Source organism: Haemaphysalis longicornis, unplaced genomic scaffold (assembly GCF_048455015.1).
Source record: "Haemaphysalis longicornis isolate Haplotype H1 unplaced genomic scaffold, Haemaphysalis longicornis Haplotype H1 scaffold_10, whole genome shotgun sequence".
Taxonomy (NCBI): Eukaryota; Metazoa; Arthropoda; class Arachnida; order Ixodida; family Ixodidae; genus Haemaphysalis; species Haemaphysalis longicornis.
In genome coordinates, this window is record NW_027526204.1 from 87849814 (window position 1) to 87870863 (window position 21050).

Here is a 21050-nt window from a genome sequence, read left to right on the forward strand (position 1 = left end):
CTTACCAAAGTTGAAGCTGCGAGGAATTCAAGACCATTAACATTCACTGAGTCGGACAACGAGTGTGCGTTGACGCCCGCCGACCTCCTGACAGGTTTACTGCTCTACCGCATGGGGCATCGAATGTCGCCACCACGGTAACGAGCACAGATGCTCGTTACCGACTCACAGAAAACTTCTGGAGAAGGTGGCAGAAAGAGTATCTCCTTCAGTTGCGATCAGCCCATCTCGCAGCCCGAAGGACGGCAACGGAATTTAGCGTGGGGAACATCGTGCTCGTCTATGCTGCGAAAACGCCTCGTCAAATGTGGAAGATGGCTCGGATACTAGAAGTCTACAGAAGCGTGGACGGCCGTATCCACTCATGCAAGATCAAGTTGCAGGACGAGATTGTCACCACCAGGGCTATTCAGAGACTCTGCTCATTTAAACTTACCGCCACTTAGCAACTTTGCCGGGGCCCGGAGTATGTTCAATCTCTTGGTTCGCTGCCTCCTCCAGTAGTGAGAAACGCGAGCGCATGCATGGAATCGTGGCAGGGCGCGGTTCGGAAGCTGGCCGCATCGCCAATAAACAGTTTTCTTACGCCTTGACTTTCGCTTTTCAGCACTCGTGGCTCAATAGGCGCGCATCTTCCTTCACGAAGTCACCCAAGTGGCTGTTCTAGGCTCTCACACTTCTTTAAAGTATTCAAAATTCCCCAGTCACAAGGACAGCTCTGTCAATTATTTCCCGCCAAAAACCAAGCAACAGCTGTCCATTCAAATGGCCCAGCTTACGCAACACAGGCCAGCCCTTGGAAGGCGAAATCCACAGGTTCCCCTAAACTGCGCGGAATCCTTGTTTCTTTCCCAAAATATAAAAACTTAGTCCCTTTTCTGTGTTTGCTTTCGGATCAGCCTCTTGCACGCTCACACACAAAGCCACTTCGCGCTCAGTTCCGTACCATACGCGTGGAACCTCGGAAAGCTACTTTCCCGTCTTGCTTCCCTACCTCCCTTTCTCCCGCACACCTCCCACTCAAAAGACCTGTGCATTGGTCTTAACTATCGCTTCTCCATTTTTATTTTTGCGGCATAAATAGCCAGCATTACTTCAACTGGTGACGCTTTTAAATGCACGCCGAATAAAACGTCTAGAACAATACCAGTTGGTAACGCATTACTCGCGGCCTCTTCCTCTACGAGGTGTTGCACGCTGCCTCCCCATTTTCCCTCTTCTCGGCGGCGGTTGCATCGCCGGCGTCGGGCCGGTTTCCCCCGCTTGGCGGGTATTTATTACTTTCTCCCGCGTTTTGTGTACCGCATCCAATAGCTCCGCCACCACCGGCGTCTCCTGGTTTCCTTCGGGGCTTGGTTGTTCCCCGTCCCTTTTCTTATTGTGTACCATCGCGCTGCTTTGTTCTATCGTTATATTCTTCCGCGCTATTCCCGAATCCCCGTTCCTGTATTTCCGTCCCCCCCACGACGACGCGGCTTTCGCTTTCTGTTCCCGATATATCGCATTGAGAATCCCGTCTGTAGGCTATATAGATGGCGGCAGAAGTGGCGGAGGCAGGGGGAGACGATGTTGGGGCGTGGTGGCGGGAGAAATAAAAAAAAACGTACGACAACAGGGAACAACAATCCCTATCGGGAAAAATATAAAAAATAAGGATGAGACGAGAGCAATAGGGAAGGGGGGGGGGAGGGGCTGGCGGAACCCGCAGAAGGAAAGAAACGGTATAAAACAGAAAAGAAATACTGGCGAGAGATAAATAAAAGTACCGCAGATAAACGTATACAGCGGGAAGCGATGCAAGTAGAGGCGCGCGAATAGAAAGAAGCCAGAATAGGCTTACTGAGGCAGCAGGCCGCGCGGCGAACAGATGTAAAAGCAGGGAAGATACAAAAATTGAAATGGAAAAGAAAAAGATAGAGAAGGCGTGACCTTGAGGTCTGCCCATCGCGTCTTTCCCTCTGCCTCCTTCTCTCTCTCTTTCTCAGAACAACAGCCGTATTGGTAAGGTAGGCGGAACGTTACGTAATCGATGTCGTACGATCGTCCTTACTCTGTGTGTACTATTTCTTTTTTTGTGTGTGCCTCTTTTTCACGGTCGCGTGTGCGCAGCTGAGGTCACAACGTTTTACTTCGATGCCCTGCAGCTTGCCAGTACCCTCCATGTATTACCGAAGCCAGCGATTTCTCGTCCGCTTTGTGCAGGTTTTGGTTATTGCGTCAGCGCTGCCTACGTGGCTACGTAATGCAGCCGCTGAAGATACGTGAAATCGCCCCGTTAAGTGTTGTCCTCGGCGTTGTTCGTTTTAAGGAGAGAGGCGCTATTTCGGCTGCCGAGAAAGCGGGCTCGAACAGAAAAGCGCCGGGGGTCGCGATATATTCGCTTTAACGGCCCTATAGTTTGGCAACGGACTCCCCAGCTCGGTGTGCGCCAGAGTAGTTGACAAAAGGTAAGGAACAAATACTGGGCAGTCTTGCGGGTAGTCGGCAGGCAGTACAGTCGTCCACAGGCTTAGCTGGAACGAGGCTTTGCCCAGTTATCGTCTCCTCCCGCTTTGGTGTAATGTAATTTCGTCACAACTGCTACATTTCTTTCCAAGTTTAAGGGGGCTCGTAATTAAGCCAGCCACATTCGTTTGAACAGTTTTTGTCAGGAACTTTTGAGATATTCCACGCTGAAGTCAAATGTGAGGCTGCATGCAGCTAAGCCCGCGGAGGACTCTAGGATATTGATAATCGAAGCGCTCCGGTTCCGAAGCCCGTACTTGCCTTAAATGCTTCTCCACAATTAATGTGATCACTATCCATTGTTACGCTGTTTGTCTTAATTATCCGTAGCATTTTTCACTTCGCGTAAATTCACGCAGCGTTACGGCGGGGCACAAAGGAACTGTTTACGCTCTATATAGGCTTGCGCGTGATATTCTCGGGGTAGCAGAGCAGCAGAAAAATCTTGAAATTTCAACCCAATTAGCAAGCGCCAGGATATTACTACGCTCTTTCTTCAAAGTTTCTGCGATAAATGCGAGCTTACTAGTGAGTGGGCTGCGTGGCCTGAAGGGCTTCGTGGCCAGCATGCACAGGTCCTTGCACAGACAAGTGTAGCTGACGATGACGCTAACAGCAAGCATTTTACAGCGAAGCTGTTAGCCTCTCGTTAGTTGGAAAATCTTGTGTCGTGAACAAAAAACCCAGGAAGGACCAAGCAGTTCTCGCCGAAGACGCGGAGTGCACGCGTCAGGCTAATCAAGCGTGCAGGGGCGGTATTCTCGAGTTTTGTCCCTTTTGCGTCACTTTCAAAAGTGTCCCTTTTGGCAAGCCCTGATTGGCTAAAAGCGAACAACCGGAAGTGACGTAACGCAAGCGCGGCAAACCTATTGCCAACGTCCACTGCTTAACCGGAAGTACGTCACGATAAAAGAAACGCAAAAGGGACGTTTTCAAAAGGGACAGTTACGAGAATACCGCCCCAGCATAGATCTCAGCATTAGTGTAAAGAAAAAACCACAAAACAATAATCGAAACCTCATCATGGATGATATTTTCTAGTAAAGATTAGCTTTGCAGCCGCTCTCGAATGAGGAGGGGAATTGACGTCATTCGAGGGCTAGCGCATGCGTCAGCAGGAGCCAGCAGTTCTCACCAAAGACGCCGAGCTTATGCGTCAGGATTCAGCATTTGCCGCCAGGGAAGCCGAGTGCAGGCGACAAGCCCGCCGAGGCAACGAGGAACATTTCGTACCCTCCCCCGTCAGCATGTGTAGTGGTTTCCAACAGCTTCGCTGGAGATCCACTTTCGCGGGGCGGGATGGCGTTCATTTTTTGTGTTGTTAGAAATAACCAGCAAGCAGATGTGCATTGCATATTAACCAAGCGTCGTGGCAATGGTCCTACGAGACATATAAAGCCTTTCGACGAGCTTCGCTGCTTAATTACGAATTAGTAACACCAACCGCTTGCAGCGAGTTGCGATATAGGCTGCGTTTCAATTCGCGGGCAGCTTTGTCGACAGGTTACGAAGCGGTCAGACGTCTAAAGGAAGCAGAACTGAAATGGCGCAGCGGTCACCAACGCAGACGACAACTTTGCAGCAGACATGTTGAGTAACGCAAGCCGCAGGTTTCGTAAATAATATAACCGTTATTATTACAAGCATTATGTGATTTAAAAACTAAGCAAAGGTATCTTCACCGCTAGTAAATTATACTAAATATTTCAATAAAATAACAAGTTAATTTGTCACAACATTACTAGACGAGAAGGTGGCGCTGGCGTCACTTTGTAGTTTAGACAGGAAGGTAGCCTGAATCGTTGCTGACTTCGATGCTGTCTCTTCGAAGCAGCCTTCGTTGACTGCTTCGTTAGCGGACTGTTCCCGAAGACGGCAACGAAGCCGTCTAAAGGGTGAATTGGAATACACCCATAGCACGGTACGCGACCCAATTCATGTGTTGAAATGTCGCAGCTTTCAGGTATTGAGGCCTACGACAATGCGTGCGGTGCCGTATACTCGTGTTTAATATTCAAATTTTGGGGGCTTTTACGCGCCGAAGCTATACGTGGGCCATGAGACGAGCCGTAGTGGAGGGCTCCGGATTAGTTTTAACCACCAAAGGCTCTTTACCGGGCGACGAAGGCTCGACTCTAGGGCTTTTTCTTCTCACCTACACCTGAGAAGCAGCCATTTGCGCCTGCAGGTATATGGCTCTCGGTTATTCCATTTATATGATAGAATAATAGCTTATATGGATAAACTAATGGTTTGCCTGAATCGATAGACTGTGACTCCGGAATCAATATTAATTTCCTTCGTTAAAAAAGAGGGGGCTCTGACAGTCGCGCAACTGGGAAATCGGAAAGGGAAAAAAAATGGTATTGGAGAAGCGGTACAGAAAAGGAATAAGGGAAACATAAAGTATGTGCGAAGAATAACACCAGGAACCAGAGGAGGATTAAGAGAAAGAGGACAAAGGAGGAGGAAGAGGGGGAGGAGTAGAATAAGAGGAGGAAGGAAGAGAAGGAAAAAAGAAGGGGAGGAAACAGTAGTAACAGTCGTAGTAGTAGGAGAAGAAAATAGAGAGAGAGAGAGAGAGAGAGAGAGAGAGAGAGAGAGAGAGAGAGAGAGAGAGAGAGAGAGAGAGAGAGAGAGAGAGAGAGAGAGAGAGAGAGCAATCACGGCCAGCAGTACTTAACGTTAACGCCGGTACACTCTCTTACGGAATCTGTATGCGACCGTGCTCGGGGTCCGCCAATCGACAAAGAACGATGCCGACTCCGGAGACGAAGCCGCAAATTACAAGAGATGTAACTCGTGCCGATAACAAGAGTGGAGAAATAAACTGAGAAGCACTCGAGAGCTCACTCTTCGGAGCTTTATCTCGACGAGCCGGACGAGATTCACGGCGTGCGGGGCGAGCACAAGTCCTCGCCGAATTGTGCCGCGTGCAATGCATCTTTTATCGCGGAAGCACCGCAGTGTAATCGCAGGACACTTCTTGTGAGCAGGTGAAAGTGACTGGCAAACACGGAACAAAGGGTGCGGAGGTTCCCAAGAAGCGAAGCGGCACGTTCTGTTTAGGGTATATATACGTAGTAATACGATGGCGCTATGGCTCGCACGCATGTTTAGGCCTGCTCGTGAGCTGGGTACTCGAAAGGTTCGTACAAGAAATAACGATGGAAATCGAATTTATGACTTCACTGTCGGATTTGCGGAACACCCAAAATGTGGTACAAGCAACGAAATGCATTTCAGATAAGAAGGGAGATACAAAGCGCAAAAAGTTTTACACCCTTGTTTTTTCTTTTTGTTCATCGTCAGTATCCATTGTGGCTGGGCTGGTTACGGTGAAATAATTAAAAATAGCTGCCTTTGTGTAATGCAAGAGACGTAAGTACTCTTCTTGCACGCTACGTACATTGTTTCGAACCAAACCAGATCTTTTTTTTATTTGCTCAGTTACTTTTTCTGGCGCTGCTTCTGAAACAGTATTTACAAAAAAAAAAAAAAGACTGTAGCAAATTCTCATTATGATGAAGGCCTTGAGAGAGAAAACCGGCTTTGTTATACCAGATGCTTCTTTGAAAACGGAGACAATTTGGTCTATGCGCTGCATTTCGGGCCCCCAGACATTTAAAATACATCAGGATTTCGGATAAAGCGATGTAGTTATAACTAGAATTTATACTATACATGTATTCTAACAACTGTCCCAAATAGTAGCACCCGCAACCGGCTTTACAAGAGCTAAAATTTTTAAGTGTAACGGAAACTTTGAGGCATTCGACGCAAAAGTTACGGGCCGAACAGGTATTAGCAGTTGTCTTTGTAATAATTAAAAATAGACGTTGGATTTTGAAGACCGCGCTTCATTCCCCTAGCGACGGCCCGCCGGGTTCTAGACTCGTGTTCAAAACTTCAGCGCGCGGGTCGCACCATCGGTGTGGTCAGGTATACACATCACGGAGAATGCGGAAAAAAGTCGTATAATTCGTTCGAACGCAACCACCTCGAAACATATCGCATCCGGGTTAGCTGCCAGAAATGCTCGATAATCACGAAGAATTTCATGAAGCGCATCGTGCTAAACATCTTGAGTCGCATTTCGAACTCAATGCTTCCCGTCGTAGTCAACGTCAGCGTTCTCTCGACACGACGCACACAGATGGGTGGGACTCGGGTGGTAGCTGTAATAAATATCACTGGACATACCGTGCAAAATCAATTGATTTAGGTGCGTTAAAATAATTATCTTCCACTGCGGACTAGTGGCCCTGTAATAGAGCCACTATGTTTAGGTCGGAGCCAATACGAACAAACCCCTTTGACAGGCCGGAGCGAGTTACGTGACAGATAATAGTGTAACATCCTTTCCGAAAATAGTTTTCAAATATAAGCGCTCATGCGTCAAAGGTAGCTGAAGTGCTGTGGCGTTATGTAATTTTAAGTGCGAATGCACTTCTTAAGCGAGCCTGAAGCGTCCGCCGCCGTCCGCATAGCAACAGCTGCGGGTGCGCGCGCTCCTCGTCTTCCTTGGCAACGGGGGGAGATGGGCGCGCGCTGCCTGGCCGCTGACATGGCACATACCCACGTGGGGGATTGGCGAGGAATCTCCTCGTCTTCCTTGGCAACGGGGGGAGATGGGCGCGCGCTGCCTGGCCGCTGACATGGCACATACCCACGTGGGGGATTGGCCAGGAATCGGGCGTGAGAAGGGCTAATGCACCCGCTTAAAGGAGTACTGACACGAAATTTCAAAGCTGAGATCCGCTCTAGCAATCAAGTACAACGACAACACAAATAGGTGTCTGTGAATAAATGCATCTTTCTTTCTTTGTAGTTGTGTGTGTGTGTGTGATCTCTCTTTCGCGAACATTACCGAACCGCGCAAATTCAACTCATGCATTCGCACTTTCACATTCTTCCCCTCGGGGAAATGCGGGGAATTTTTTTAGGCTACCTTGAAATAAATATCCGACTATCTTGCCCGTTTCTATGAGTCACCTTGAAAGGAAGGAAGAAAGGAAGGGTGTAGAAGGAAGGCGGGAAAGTTAACCTGGCTAGAGCATAGTTAGTTTGCTATCCTGCACGTGGGAAAGGAAAAATAGGCAAAAAAGAGAAAAGAAAGAATGAAGAGAAGTTGGAGTAAACACGTATGCCCAGCGCTGAAGTACTGACACTGATAGACACTGGAGGCGTTCCGTCTATAGTATGGTGTTTAAGTTCGTCTCCCGTTGAAAGCGTAAAATTCCTTAGTCGCCTTCCGAGCGGGTGACAGAGAGGGCCAGTAGCGCAGAATCTTCTCCTCCGAAAATGGCCGCCGAGAGTCCAGGTTTTTCAGTGCTGACGACAGCTTTTTAAAAGAAAGAGAAGCATAAAGGTTCTACCGTTAATGACCTCCTGTTATTCCAGGCGGTCTCCCGCGAGATTTCAAATGCCACCAACAAACACTCGTCAACCGGCCCACCTATGGCAATAAATGGAGCCACTAAATCTTACGACGGCGGCCACCCTCAAGACTTCTAATTGCGAAAACAAACGTCAACCGGCCCGACGACCGAATCTTCTGACCTACGCAACCAATAAAGAAAGCCGTCGGTCGCGTGCCAATCGCAGTTAGGTATACCGCCCCTGGTAATCAGAAACAAAAAAAAAAGGCCACTGACTCGGGATCACCCGAGCAGGAGCTGAACGCCGACGAGAGGAAGAACCAAGAGAAGAGAACGAAGAAAAGAGAAAGAGGAGGAAAACTGTAAAACACAGGACTATAAAAAGCGGCCAGCGTCGCTGCCCTTGTGTTTTTGAATGGCAGACGAGCCCACGAGAGCGCGTTTGAACGCCCCCCACCCCCCTTTCTTCTCACCCCAATTTCTCTCTTCCCCTTCCGCGCCCGTCCAATCAGGACGCGCCGTTCGCTCTCTCCCTCGCCCTCAAATTCCCGTCCACCTGTTTACTCACCCACGCCGCCAGAAAACCCGTACGCTACCACTGCCACTCCGACTGCACCACTACTCGAGCCACATTGCGCCATCTCTGGCTGGAACCCGGCATCATACTCTGGTTATTTGCTCCCCCAGCCTCTAATTCTTTTGGCTTTTTCTAAAGGGAGTATAATTCATCCGCCCCCCGGCGGCGCGCCGGCCTAACCACTCCTCCCGAATATTATAAAGAGCCCGTGTATATGCCATTAAAAGCGAATGTTACGCAGCGCGCGTTGCAAAGCAAACCTGGCTGGGCGTAAGAAGAAAATAATCAGAAAGTGAGACCGGGACCGAAAGGGGTGGCGGTGATGACGTGGCGTTTTCTGAAGGTGAGAAGTCTGCCGTGGGCAGTAACGGCCCTTAACGGCAGCGTATCGCTATAGCCCGCCCGGAGGCTCTGGGAGCCGTTCCCGAAGAAATCGGGGTTGTTGCGACGGGTTGTTGTAACCTCCAGCTGAAACGGCGAATGACTAAATGCGAAGAAGACACGCGCTGGGTTGACAGCACCGACTGGAGCTCCGCGAACCGAGGGGGATAGCACATCGAGCGCTGGCGACATGCATGCTCTCTTGTGAGAGGCTGGCACAAGTGTTGTGTGCTTATGGTTACTCCGGAAGCGGAGTACGTGCAAAGACCACAATGCTCACTTTAGCACTTCACAGCAAGTAAAGGCCATCACGAAGGTGAAGGTGACGTCCCGGGGGGTATGAAATGCAGCTTTCCGTCGAGATGAGGGAAAAACAGAACCACTTTGAATCGTGCATATATACCTGACTAACCTGTAGAGTACAAAAGGTGACGTCATTGTCCCTTTAATCATAACGGCTCCTTTACGTACGCCGCAAGCAATTAATAGCCTACTAATTATTCCGGCCTTACAACAAGGACCCGAACAACCACCCGTAATCTTCAAACGTGAGACACATCCTGAAGACACCTTCTGCAGTTTATTAGAATGTAACGCACGGTGAGGGTCAGTAGTTAGGGGCTCGGGTGTTCGGTTAGACGCCGCATTCGCTTGATTTCACCTCAAAGTGGTGCAGTGGAAAAAGCATCGACCCGTGTGTTCTCCTTGAATGATGGCCCGTGCCAGCAGCATTCTTAAATAAGCACGTTATTTCCTTTCTGCATATGACACTATCGTTCCACGAAGAGGAAAATTAGCATGTACCTTCGTTAACTCAAGCGGCCGATTTATACAATTCGCCCGACCTAACGGAGAAATGGTGATGCGGCTCCAAAATTAAAAGAAAGACAGTGGTGCTTGGCAAAAAACTGCGCGCTGTGCAACGTGGCTGGCGTTACGTACAGACAAGCGTAAGGCCTAAGTTGAAGTGAAAGTGTGGGCGTGTGGGCTTTTGATTTAAAACGTTTTGCACATCTGCCCTACACACATCTGTACATACATTGCATATGCTTGGATGAAATTGGGGTAATGAAGGAATGTAATAAGTATGACTCATATCAGACTTAAAGGTTTTTCGCTGACCCTGGAGTGGAAGATTTTGCGCGTTTCAAGTCCCCTTCTATGCGCGTCGTCCCCTTACGACGGTCTTTAGAAGCAAATTGATGACTCGTTGACGCTGATTAAGGAAATTCAAAGCCCCGCCCGTGGAGTCGCAGGTGAATTTCATTATTTCTTCTACAAACTCCCTTCTTCTTCTGTCCATACTTCTTCCCCCCTTACTTTCAAACTTTTTTTCTCTCTATGTGTGGTGGTGAAATTCCAAATAACAGGTTTGTGCACCCAATTCCGCTGGACAGGGCTGTTAGTGAGAACCTTTTAACAAATTAACACACTAAACATCTATCTAACTAAATAACTAACCACCCGACCCACTATTTAGCTAATTATACGACTAACTGGCCAAATTGCTAATTAAAAACTGAGCAACTATCTAACCAACCGACTGACTAAATAATTAATTAACTGACCACATAACTAACTAGTAACTAACTAAACAACAAACTACCTCACTGACCAACCAACATACTAACCGACAGTCTCTCTAACTAACCAACTAGTCGACTACCCGACTGACTGAGTGACTAACTAAACCATGAACTACCTAACTAACAGACAGTGAAGTCGTTTAGGTGCAGAGCACTTTATGGGCTCGCCTTATCGTCTTAGTCGCGAACGGTATGAGGCGGAATCAGGCGGCGCAGCGAGATAACGGACCGAAGTAGAGCCGTCTGTACCGGCGTCAGGGAATCACCCTGAGGCTTCGAAAAATCACGCGGTTTAAATAGTCATAACCATTCAAACCCAGTGAACCGCTGGCGCTTGCGATACATCTCCGTGTTTTTTAGCGCAAAGAAAACGTCAGGGACATTTCAGGCAAAATCTTTGTATATAACCGGCAGCCGCCGCATTCATTTAGTTAGGAACGCTCGTTGGGTTGGTTTTTACGATAGTAAGCAAAAAAAGCGGCCACGCAAGAAGAAAAAAAAAAATGACACGTTCGAAATGACGCAGAAAGGCGCCAGCCACGCAAAAAGAAAATAGAGCGTTCGAAATGACGCAGAAAGGCTCCAGCCTCGCAATGAAAAAATTACGCGTTCGAAAGGACGCAAAACAGATCCAGCATACGAAATTAAAGCAAGCACAAAAAGAACAGTCTCCCGCTGGCGCAGCTTCAGGCAGGGGGCGCTCGAGCACTGCGAAGGCGGGAAATTTGAAATGCATTGGGTGGCATCAGTGAGCGGATAACGGCGCTGCAGCCCATTATGGCGAATCACCGCTCTCCACTTTCTACAGCTTTCAAATTGAATGGAACGACTTTAATTTTTTTAACAACAGTTGTGGAACAAAATTACGCACTTGGTCATGTGGCAAAACGCATGCTGTAATTTTGTCAGCGTCAAATGGTTTGGGAAGGACATCTACTAGTTCTCAGCAATAATGCGTCTGTTCTTTGTGAAGCGCGGGGTTGGAGCCCACGATTCGTTCCGCCATACACACTGGAATTTTGATTGCACTAACTAGAAAAGCTCCCAGCTAATTACGTTAAAGGACAGTCGAAATAAATTGATGGTTTACCGCCTGAAATGGGTGACATGCGCGTGCGACATACACTTAGGTGCCCCCACACACGTTATGGAATCCCGTCTAAAGATTCGACGGTAACGTGACTGATGCCGTCCGGTAATAATGTGGCGTCTCCCGGAAAATTATAAGAACAGTAAGGCAAATCTCTTTAAGGCGCAGGGAAACAGGTGTGCGCTACGAAAACAACTTCTTTCTTACAATATTTTCTCGCCTAATTAAAGTCTCACGGGTTCCAAAATGTGTAACGGTAGGTCCTAAAGAGAAGGCGTCAATATGCACCGAAAGGTGAATCATCCTAAATGTGATCTAGTTCCGAAAGAAGAGACCCAGTTTTCTTTAACACGAAAGTGTTTTATTCCCGGACACACAATGATTCCAATGACGTCATATCCGTCACGGAAGTGATGAAAGTTCAACGAAGAAAGCGGCCTGTAAAGGGTGCCCCCCTGCACACAGAGTCTTCTTGAGGGGAAGCAACCTTTTGTATTAAAGAGTACGTTATACTTAGGGTTGTTCATTTTCGGGTTTTATAGTTTAACACGAAAGCGTTTTATGCCGGGATACACCAATATTTCCCTGACGTCATATCCGTCACGGAAATGACGCCAGTACATCTTTGCCTAAGCGAACCGCCAGCAGGACGTCGCTCACCCAGCACATCCACAATACGGCCACCCACCGGCAAATCATGCTCAGCCGCAGAATTCGCTGCACATTTCACTTTCGTGTTTTGCCGATTCCTATGACAGAGGAATCAACCACAGCGTTTTTTCAAAAGATAACCGCGGCCGTACTGAGAGCGCCTGTGCGCTTATTAGCGTAAAGAGCCGAGCCAGAACTTTTGGAGTTGAAATTACACGCATACACAAGCCGCTATTGAGCGCTGGTGGTAGAGATATTTGCGGTTTCACATGCCCACAGAACTTACAGCGGCTCGCGGTAACATTCGCCTCGTCGATGAAATACATTGTAACGGAGTGCCTCAGTCCTACATATTGATAGACCCGTCTGTGCACCCACCATGACATCTTATAAGAAAGCTTGTCGAGTTTGGGGTGTAAACTATACCCAGGAGAAGCGGATATCATTTTTTCTTCTTTTGCTTCTTTTCCTTCTTTCTCTGTTGCGTCTTTCTTATGCAAATCGGCTAACGATTCTAATGAACTGCAGAGATGGAAGCGAATTCAGTGCCATTCTATGTAGAGAATGCTGAAGCAAATAGAAATTCAGATTGCTCTGCGCGTGAAATGCACGGTCTCTCCCCTCGATTAGTTCAGATAAGCACGCTGTTTTCGGTCTCAGGCTGATAGCCTGCGCTTATCTTATTCCGTGGAAGTCATACTCGCGAGCTGCAAGAACACCACTGCTGGCACGTTCGGTTTCGAAGACAGTGATAAGGTGTCTCCCACAGTGCCGCGGAAGGAAGGTAGGAAGGAAGGGTGTCGAAGGAAGGCAGGAAAGGTAACCTGGCTAGAGCCTAGTTCGCTATCCGCGGGTCATCTTGTTGTGCAGCCTACTTGATATAAAACGGGGGGGACACGCGCCTGCTACTCGCTGGGATCCTCAAGGGGGATGTTGCCACCGGTAATTAGGAGTGGGAGATGATTATTATGACTATGATGATGATTATGATGATGCGCCGTGACATCAGCACGTACGTACAGTCTCTGTCAAAATTTTCTGGACCACGTAAAAACTCCGTGGTCTGCGAAGGATGCAAAGCAAAAGCTCCACATTCAAGTGCGGCCGAATATTTGCTAGTGCGAAACTAGAGTGCTTTAGTGAGCTTTCTGGCATGAAACATTCGAGCCTCACTCGAGAGGTAACGGCGCATGTTTAATTCTTCGTTGCTACTAACTTCAGGAATGGCCTGCAAACTTTTGACAGAGGGTATACGTACTTATCATTAAATTCTTACTCAGACCGTGTACATCGCACCCTACGATGAAAAGTGGAATCGGGCCGCAGTGGTTACGGCTCCGGCTTCGAGAGCCATGTAGCTAATGCACGCTCGAGTCCATGCAATGACAAGTTGTAGTATTTTTTTTCCCATGTCCGCTGTTAGGGCCGTCTCAAACCAGTACGAAAAACAGTAATTATGGCTTGGGGTTGGCTAAGAAAATTTCACTCACAGAGGAATTGGTTGTACCGAGATATTGCATTGGCTGCTGCCGTCGGAACTCTTGGCTGATTTCGCGCCAGCATCGTGGGCGAAAACTTCGTATCATCATCAAGTCTCTAGCAGCGTGCAACGTTGTGCCCCCCGACGCACATCACTAAACTACCCAGTAAGCTCACTGGTCACAACTTCGAGTCACCATAACTGGTGACTACAGAACCGACCCCGTGGGAGATGATTGTGAGCTGGCACTTTTTCACCAATAAGCTATCGGCGCGAACAGGAGGCAGAGCTTCTCGTGGCGCAAGAAAACACGAAGGAATGAAGTGGTAAATAGAACGGAAGTACGTGCCTTCTCTTAAGCAAAAGGCCGGAAAGACATTGTATCACAGTTAACATTGTCACTGTTTAGCATGAGAGTGCAGGAACCGTGGAATTGTTGTCGTTCACTTTCAACGTATTATTTCCAGTTACATTCATCCACTAAATGTGTTTACGTGGCTCATATAGCTCTTAGCCAATTAAAAGTTAGCTACATAGACTTAGCTTTAAGTTAGCTTTTGTGTTCAGCCGGCAAGTTGAACACAAGCGAAGAGCTTCAGAAACTCTTCCGCTTCTGTCAATACACCATCTTTTGTTCAGTTAACTTACTAAATGTGTTTACGTTGTTTCTATTGCCTTTAGTTCAATTGTTTCAGTTTTTGTTTTAAGTTTATAGGTATACCTATAAACTTAAAAAAAAACTTAAAACAAAAACATTCTTCTCTGCTATAGCAGAGAAGAATGTTTTTGAATATGCCTAACTCCTCGAAGTTGTCCTATTCCGAAGTCGTCCTCGAAGTTGTCCGCGATGATGACCAATTCATTAACAAATTCAGTATTCCGTTCCAACCTTTATAACCTTTACTTTAAAACATTCTTCATTGACGCATAAGTATTTTAGCATCTTCTGCCCATTGCCTATCACGTAAGTTAGTTACCCGTTATAATATACATTATTCAGTAACACATACATTCCCAGTAGCACCACTGCATTGACGCAATGATTGAAAGATGTATTTACTGCTCAGTAAAGCAAGATTACGCTGATAAGAAAATGATGAGATGGCTATGCCGACGCCGAAATATCGTGCAAAATCTCCGTTGGTTACAAGTTGTAGTAGTAATAGTGTTACTACACGAACCCAAGAATAGCTCGTGAGTACAAAACAAGTTGTATATTAGTGTAATATGCTGCTAAAGCGATAGCAAACCCACCGTCTTTTTTTTTCGTGCTGATTTGGTGGCGCTGTGCGTTAGGGCTTAGATGTGGCTTATATTGCGGATTTATTTACTGCCATTTACCACCAACTTCGCTGTGCGTACAACAGCAATCTATAAACACAACGTTCGTGGCATGAAAACGATGTTTCGTAAAGACAGGGGTACACGGGTGAGAAAAATCTATACCCGCTGCGGTGGCTCAGTGGCTAAGGCGTTGTGCTGCTGAGCGGGTTCGATTTCCGGCCACGGCGGCCGCTTTTCTGATGGAGGGGAAAAGCAAAAACGCACGTGTGTACGAGATTTCGGCGCACGTTAAAGATCCGCAGATGGTCAAAATTAATCCGGAGCCCTCCACTACGGCGCGCCTCATCGCCTGCGTTGCGTCGGCGCGTTAAACCCTACAATCAATCGAGAAAAATCTATAATGCTGATTGCAACAACTCAACTTGGATACATGGCATAAAAAGCCTTAGCATATTATTCTTAAAGAGTAATGTGGGGCTGTCAAACATCCGTAACGATACACAAGCATGCCACAACCCCTATAAATCATGTACTTCTTGTATTAGGCTGCAATAGGGCTCGCCGACGCAGAGCATTCCCTAAGCATTGCATGCCGCTTAAGGCGAGCCGTGAATAGTGCTTAAGTAATCATACTTTCGAAACATTGTTCAAATTCAGCGAAAATTAGACTGTCCGAGAATCATTGAGTTAGTGTGTAGGTGCGAAGCTTCTTTCTAAGATTCGAGAAGAATTGCGCGCTATGCTTGACGGATTGATTTGCACTAAAGGGCGATGAAGACAAATATCCCACGCCATCTCCACTGACGCGAAACCTGGTGAGGGGCGAAGCAGGCAGCGTAGAAGTGTATTCTTAGCGCCTTGGCGTTTTTGCCAACGGAGATGAAACTGTTGGGGTTACATGTATACAGCTTTGCTGTAAAAGTCTCTTGTCTTTGAAGCACGGAGCGCTCTAGCCCAAGGCGTAAACGAGTGTACCGGTGTTTTTTTACTACGTGTTACGTTCTAGCGCCAGGCGTAAACGAGTTTCCCGGTGTTTTAGTACCGTGACTACGTGAAACGACCATTACGACGACGACGACAGGAGACGCCAACAGCTCTAAGGTCCCTAATACCCGAAGGATCTCAAAGCCCCTACTACTACAAGTTCGGTTCATTAAAAAAAAATCTGCTTTGTCCCGTTAACAATAATACCAATTTTATCGCAAATTTCACAGAAATAAAATCAGGATACAAAAGAAGTCATGTAGAACAGTGGCGACTCCCCAGCCAGTTTAGGGCAACTTTTCGATGACGTCACAGAATCTTGTTTGTGCGATTGGCGGACGCTGACTAAAACCACCGCCAAAAAAACCGATTTGGTCGTATCCCTTGAATGTTAACGTAGATTTAACACATTGGTAACTATGTTTTCACTTCTGTCCAATATTACGTCACTGGTGCCCATATTTCGCCACCGTGGCGCGAAATTTGAAAGTTTTGCAATAGTTCGCGTGTTCTTTTAGTTCAAAAAAAAAAAAAAACGTCTTTAGTGGATGCTATAGAGCTCACTGAGTTGCGAAGGGCTGGTTCTTGCGAATTGAACAAAGTTATAGTTTCTGTTCACGGCTGCTTCAACCTTAGAGTTGAGCTTAACGACGGGCCGAGAAACGTCAAACACTGGATGTCGAGCTGCGCATGCGCACCGGTTGTTGCCGACGTTTCACCAAGTCAAAGGTTCACCTGCACTAGGTCCACCTTTTGCCACCTAAAGCCTGCCGAAGTAACCGAAGTTGCGAAGTACCGTAGCGAAGTACGGTAGCGAAGCACCGCTGCGAATAACTAGCGTTGCGAAGTAGCGAAGTAGCAAAGTACCGAAGTAGCGATGGGGGTTTCGGGTTACAGAATATAGCCTTCTGAGGGTGTTAGGCTCAATCCAGCACAGAATTTTGATGATTTTTTTTGTCACTCAATTACTTTTACTCTTATCGCCCTGTAGGACATTTTAGAAGCCATTTCGCGTCTACATACGCTGGGCAGCGCCTTGTTTTTTTCCTCAATTGGTCGTTTATGGCTTTCACAATGAAGAACATGTGCTTCCTTATTCATTAGAAAGGAAATATCTACGTACACTATAGCGCCACTGGCGGGGTTTTGAATTTCGCGCCATATTTGCTGAAACAAATCTGTGCCCAGAGTACGAAGCTGTTGGCGCGTAAGGTATCGTAAGAACAGTTTGTGATAGGCCGGATTGTTCCTCGCGAAAATCGAGGTGATAGCCACGGCGCCCGCAAATAACCATCTGCCCTCGCGATATCTTATGGGGTGAATCCGACAAATGTGGGACCTGGTTATTAGGCCAGGAATAGCGAGCGGTCTCCCAACTAAAGCAGAAGGACCGAGCGGTCCGCACACGGCAACTTATTCGCACACACGGGCACTTTGCATCCCCACCGCCCACTGCGAGATGTACGGTGTCTTTTAGCTGTCTTCCCAGAACAGTTCTGAGGAGTTCCTGGGCCGTCCATGACTACTATCGCAAAAAAAATTCTACGAACAAATCCAATACGGAGTTGCTCATCAGAATTTCGGACGAGTACAAAGTGACAAATGAAATTGACAAATTCGAGCAGCTTGCATTAGTGGTGCAAGGCTGGAGAAACAGCACAGCTGGCGGCCCCTCTCCCTTCGTTGGAGACCCGGCTGTTGCACCTCGCATGGGTTTCCGAACTTGCCGCTCAAAGTTATCCATAACTGGCAGGCCCGGATCGTTTTGTCCGCAGACTTTCACATCTCTCCCGAAGTGGACCGCGCTAGCACGCGGTAGAACCCGCGGCAACCGGCTTCGCGAGCTCGACGTCTATGGCACGAACCCGGCGTCTGTGCTCCCCACTTCAGGCGCGAACGCACGTAAACTGGCGACGAGAAGAGCACGCGAGAGATGACGCCCGGAACGCTGGGCAGAGTGTTCTCGAAGGTCGAGCTGGCCGACGCCGCCAGCTCCTCACGAGGCGCGCGCTCACGTGCGCTCGGGCTGAGTTTTTTGGCAACGCTTGACGGCGGAACTGAAAGTTTAAACAGCTCTGTTTTAAAACGACAAATAGGCTCCTAGAACGCATCCGTGAACCTACTCTCCGCCGCGGAGCATGAGAAGAGCAGGAACTGGCGGACTTGACGAATAGTGCAAAGAACGAAATTATAGTGCGGAGCAATGGCAGTTTTCAGTGGTAGAATCTCGAGACCAGCTGGACTGCAGTTAAGAAAGGTCGCTTCTTTTGTTAACTGCCATGGTTTATTTGTAAAATAACTGTGACATTTTGGTTCCAGTGGCGTCTAAACGCGTTTCGCCGTAAGCTTTCGACGAAGGCAGTACATGCCTGCCGGTAGTTATTTAAGGACAACTTTGCGTATCGGGTTTGTTTTATTCTGAAAAATTCTGAGGAAGTCTGACATTTTCGGCCGGAAGACGATAACAAGGTCAAAATATGACGGTGTATGCGTGCAAAGAACGCTTAGGACAACCACTGGTACTCAAATATCACTCAGTAAAGCTCGTCCTCTGTAACACAGTCTCGTTTTTTGTATCTTTGTTCATTTTAAATGCGCAGTACAAAATCAGCTCAGCGGTTTACCTCTTGAAAGGCGCTATTCGGCCCGGAAGGAGCCTAGTGAAAACTTCCTGTTTATGTACATTTAAACACACTCGCCTCCACCGTTTTATGCTGCAGAGCAAACTTTCGCAATTAAAAAAAAATATGCAAGGCAGACATTAATTTTTACTGGCATGTTGGTAGGAAGACAGCAACGAGAATATGTTACAGAAGCCAGGAGGCATTATCGTGCGCAGTTCCGAACATTGGCTTCACTTTAGAGGCCCGTTCACACTTGCGACGAGATTTCTGTTGTTTTCATCGCCCGGCAATCGCTTTTGTCGTTTTGTCTCGACCAATTTTTGTAGCCGTGACAGAAATCACGTCGCTTCGTCGCAAGTGTGAACGGGCCTTAACAGGGTAGGTATTGGCAATGTTCAGCGATGTCCAGTGCAGGGCTCACGACTTCTGTATGAAGTATACGCCGGTTTGTAGCTCCAAAATATGTAGCGGTTTGCGAACACAGTGAGCGTTACGCCAGCCGCCCCGCTGATGGCATAAGGACGTTCAGAAAATGCGGCTACTAAAATGTGGATATCAACACGACTGACGTGTTTCTGCAACGGTTGCTAAGAATGTCTCCCGACGAAGTGAAGGAGCGTGCAAGACGCCAAGATTTTCGCGGGGATCTCTGCTAGGTGGCCATTCATGTACTTGTCTGTACAATCCCAGAATAAGGAATATGTCGCTTGAGATTTTAAAGCGGCAGTAGTGTACGAGTGAAAATATCAGGAGCATTGCGCTGCCAGTGAGTATAATTTCTTCACATTTATAACTCACTTTCATGCCAACCTGTGCGGCTATTCATGAGGCTACCAATGAGACCTGCGTGTTAAGCCTTATCGAACCCATGAGGCTTGTTCACAGTGTCACACTTTTGCTGGTGTCAGGACGAGAACACAGCAATCAGCCTTTCCTGCCTGCGCATAGACATACTAGTACGCAGTCCAAATATGATATGCAAGTGTATCTGTTAACCGACAGCATCGGCTTCAGCGTGAGAGCTATAAATTTCTGTTAGCAGCGCACGAGTAGCTTCGGTTAGACAGCACAAAATTCAAGGTTCGACCCGCATCTGCATTTCGATAATGGCAACGTGGAAGGGAAGCCCGGCGCCCTTAGGTACCTGAGACCATTAAAAACTCCAGCTGTGACTTAATAAGTGTAGTTAATTACGCGTTTGTCTTTGCGTCTTCAACCACACGAGTAGGATCCCGGTCCACGCCGGCGCACGTTTCAAAAGGCGGAGGGCTAGTGTACAACCTTGTGGTACGCCAGGGACCATTGTCTTTGTGGTTAAAAGTGTAGTATCTACCTATTAACTGCGTTTAATAAACTGGTCGAAACTCACCGACTCACTGCATCCTGCGTCGCCGTTGTTGGGCGACGCGTACACACCGAAGACCTTCACGGAGTCGAATCTCACCAGGACCCAAGAGGAACCACCAACGCACCGACGACGACGACGTCCGATGTCCCAGGGAAGCAACCGCAGCGCGCACGTTCGTCAGTACCACCCGCTCGCAAACGTTGCTCCTCTACCTCGCTTTCTTCCTCTTCATGGATGACCAGAAGCAGCTTGTCACGGCGGCCACACAGTTCGCGGCAGCTTCCAAAAAGCAGGGCTTGGAATGATTTCGAACCCAATTTGCCAGTTGCGTTTGTAGGTTTCTTTGGTGCTACTTTGCTTCAAAACGAGACCAACTTGTTCTGGCGCACTTAAATGAAGTTTGGTGTACGTACTTGTCTGGTAAGCTCAGACAGCACAGTAACGAGACGAATCAGGACCGCAGTTAGAAAACGGACTTTTTTGACGACGCCAGGTAAATGAAAAAAGTGGGGTGAACCAATCAGAAACGTGTTCTGAGGTTGTTTTGAGTCAGATATCTTCGTTCTCTCGTCAAGAAACCAAAATACAAACTAACGCTCATAAGACTGCCGGTGACGGGGCACAATTTTTCGGCCAAACAGAACAGGTTGCGCCGTTCGCTACTGCGGGATGCACCAAATCCTCTGCGGGGACGCGGGGCACGAGAAAGTATCCTGGGGAAGAAGGGCTTAAAAGCGCAACAGAACACAAAACCAAACACAGAGCACAGAACGTAAAGCACGGAAGACAGTCGTTTCTTCGGCTTGCGGTGACGACGTTCAAGGTTCGGTTGCGGGGGCGGTCAGAGAACACAGTCAGAAAGCTTCCTCTGGGCACGGGAAGTGGTGTCAACACAATCGTAAGCGGTGGGCTGGAACACAAATCGCTAGAAGCGAACAGAAATGGCGAGGTTCACCCAAGCACAGGAGGGGAAAGAGCTTGGACGGTTGCCTGCGGTGTCCACCTTAGAAGTAACTGCTGAACAAGAAGCGGCGTTGTGGGCGGAAGTGGACGGTCAACGGGAAACTTAAAACCAGGAGCACGAGGACAAACGAGAGGTTTCCCCAAGAAGTTTGGGAGAGAAAGACGCGTGCTCCCGCAACCGCCGGTGTCTTCCCTG

General features: G+C 47.9%; 1 protein-coding gene across 1 annotated transcript in view; it reads right to left on the bottom strand.

Moving 5' to 3' along the window:
- Foxp (forkhead box transcription factor P) overlaps positions 1 to 20332 on the bottom strand; it is a 440616-nt gene extending 420284 nt beyond the window's left edge. Inside the window, exon 1 of the mRNA XM_077690065.1 lies at positions 19913 to 20332. The gene's annotated coding sequence lies outside the window, so the exon portion shown is untranslated. The remainder of the gene's footprint in view (positions 1 to 19912) is intronic.
- Between the last annotated feature and the right edge of the window lie 718 nt (positions 20333 to 21050).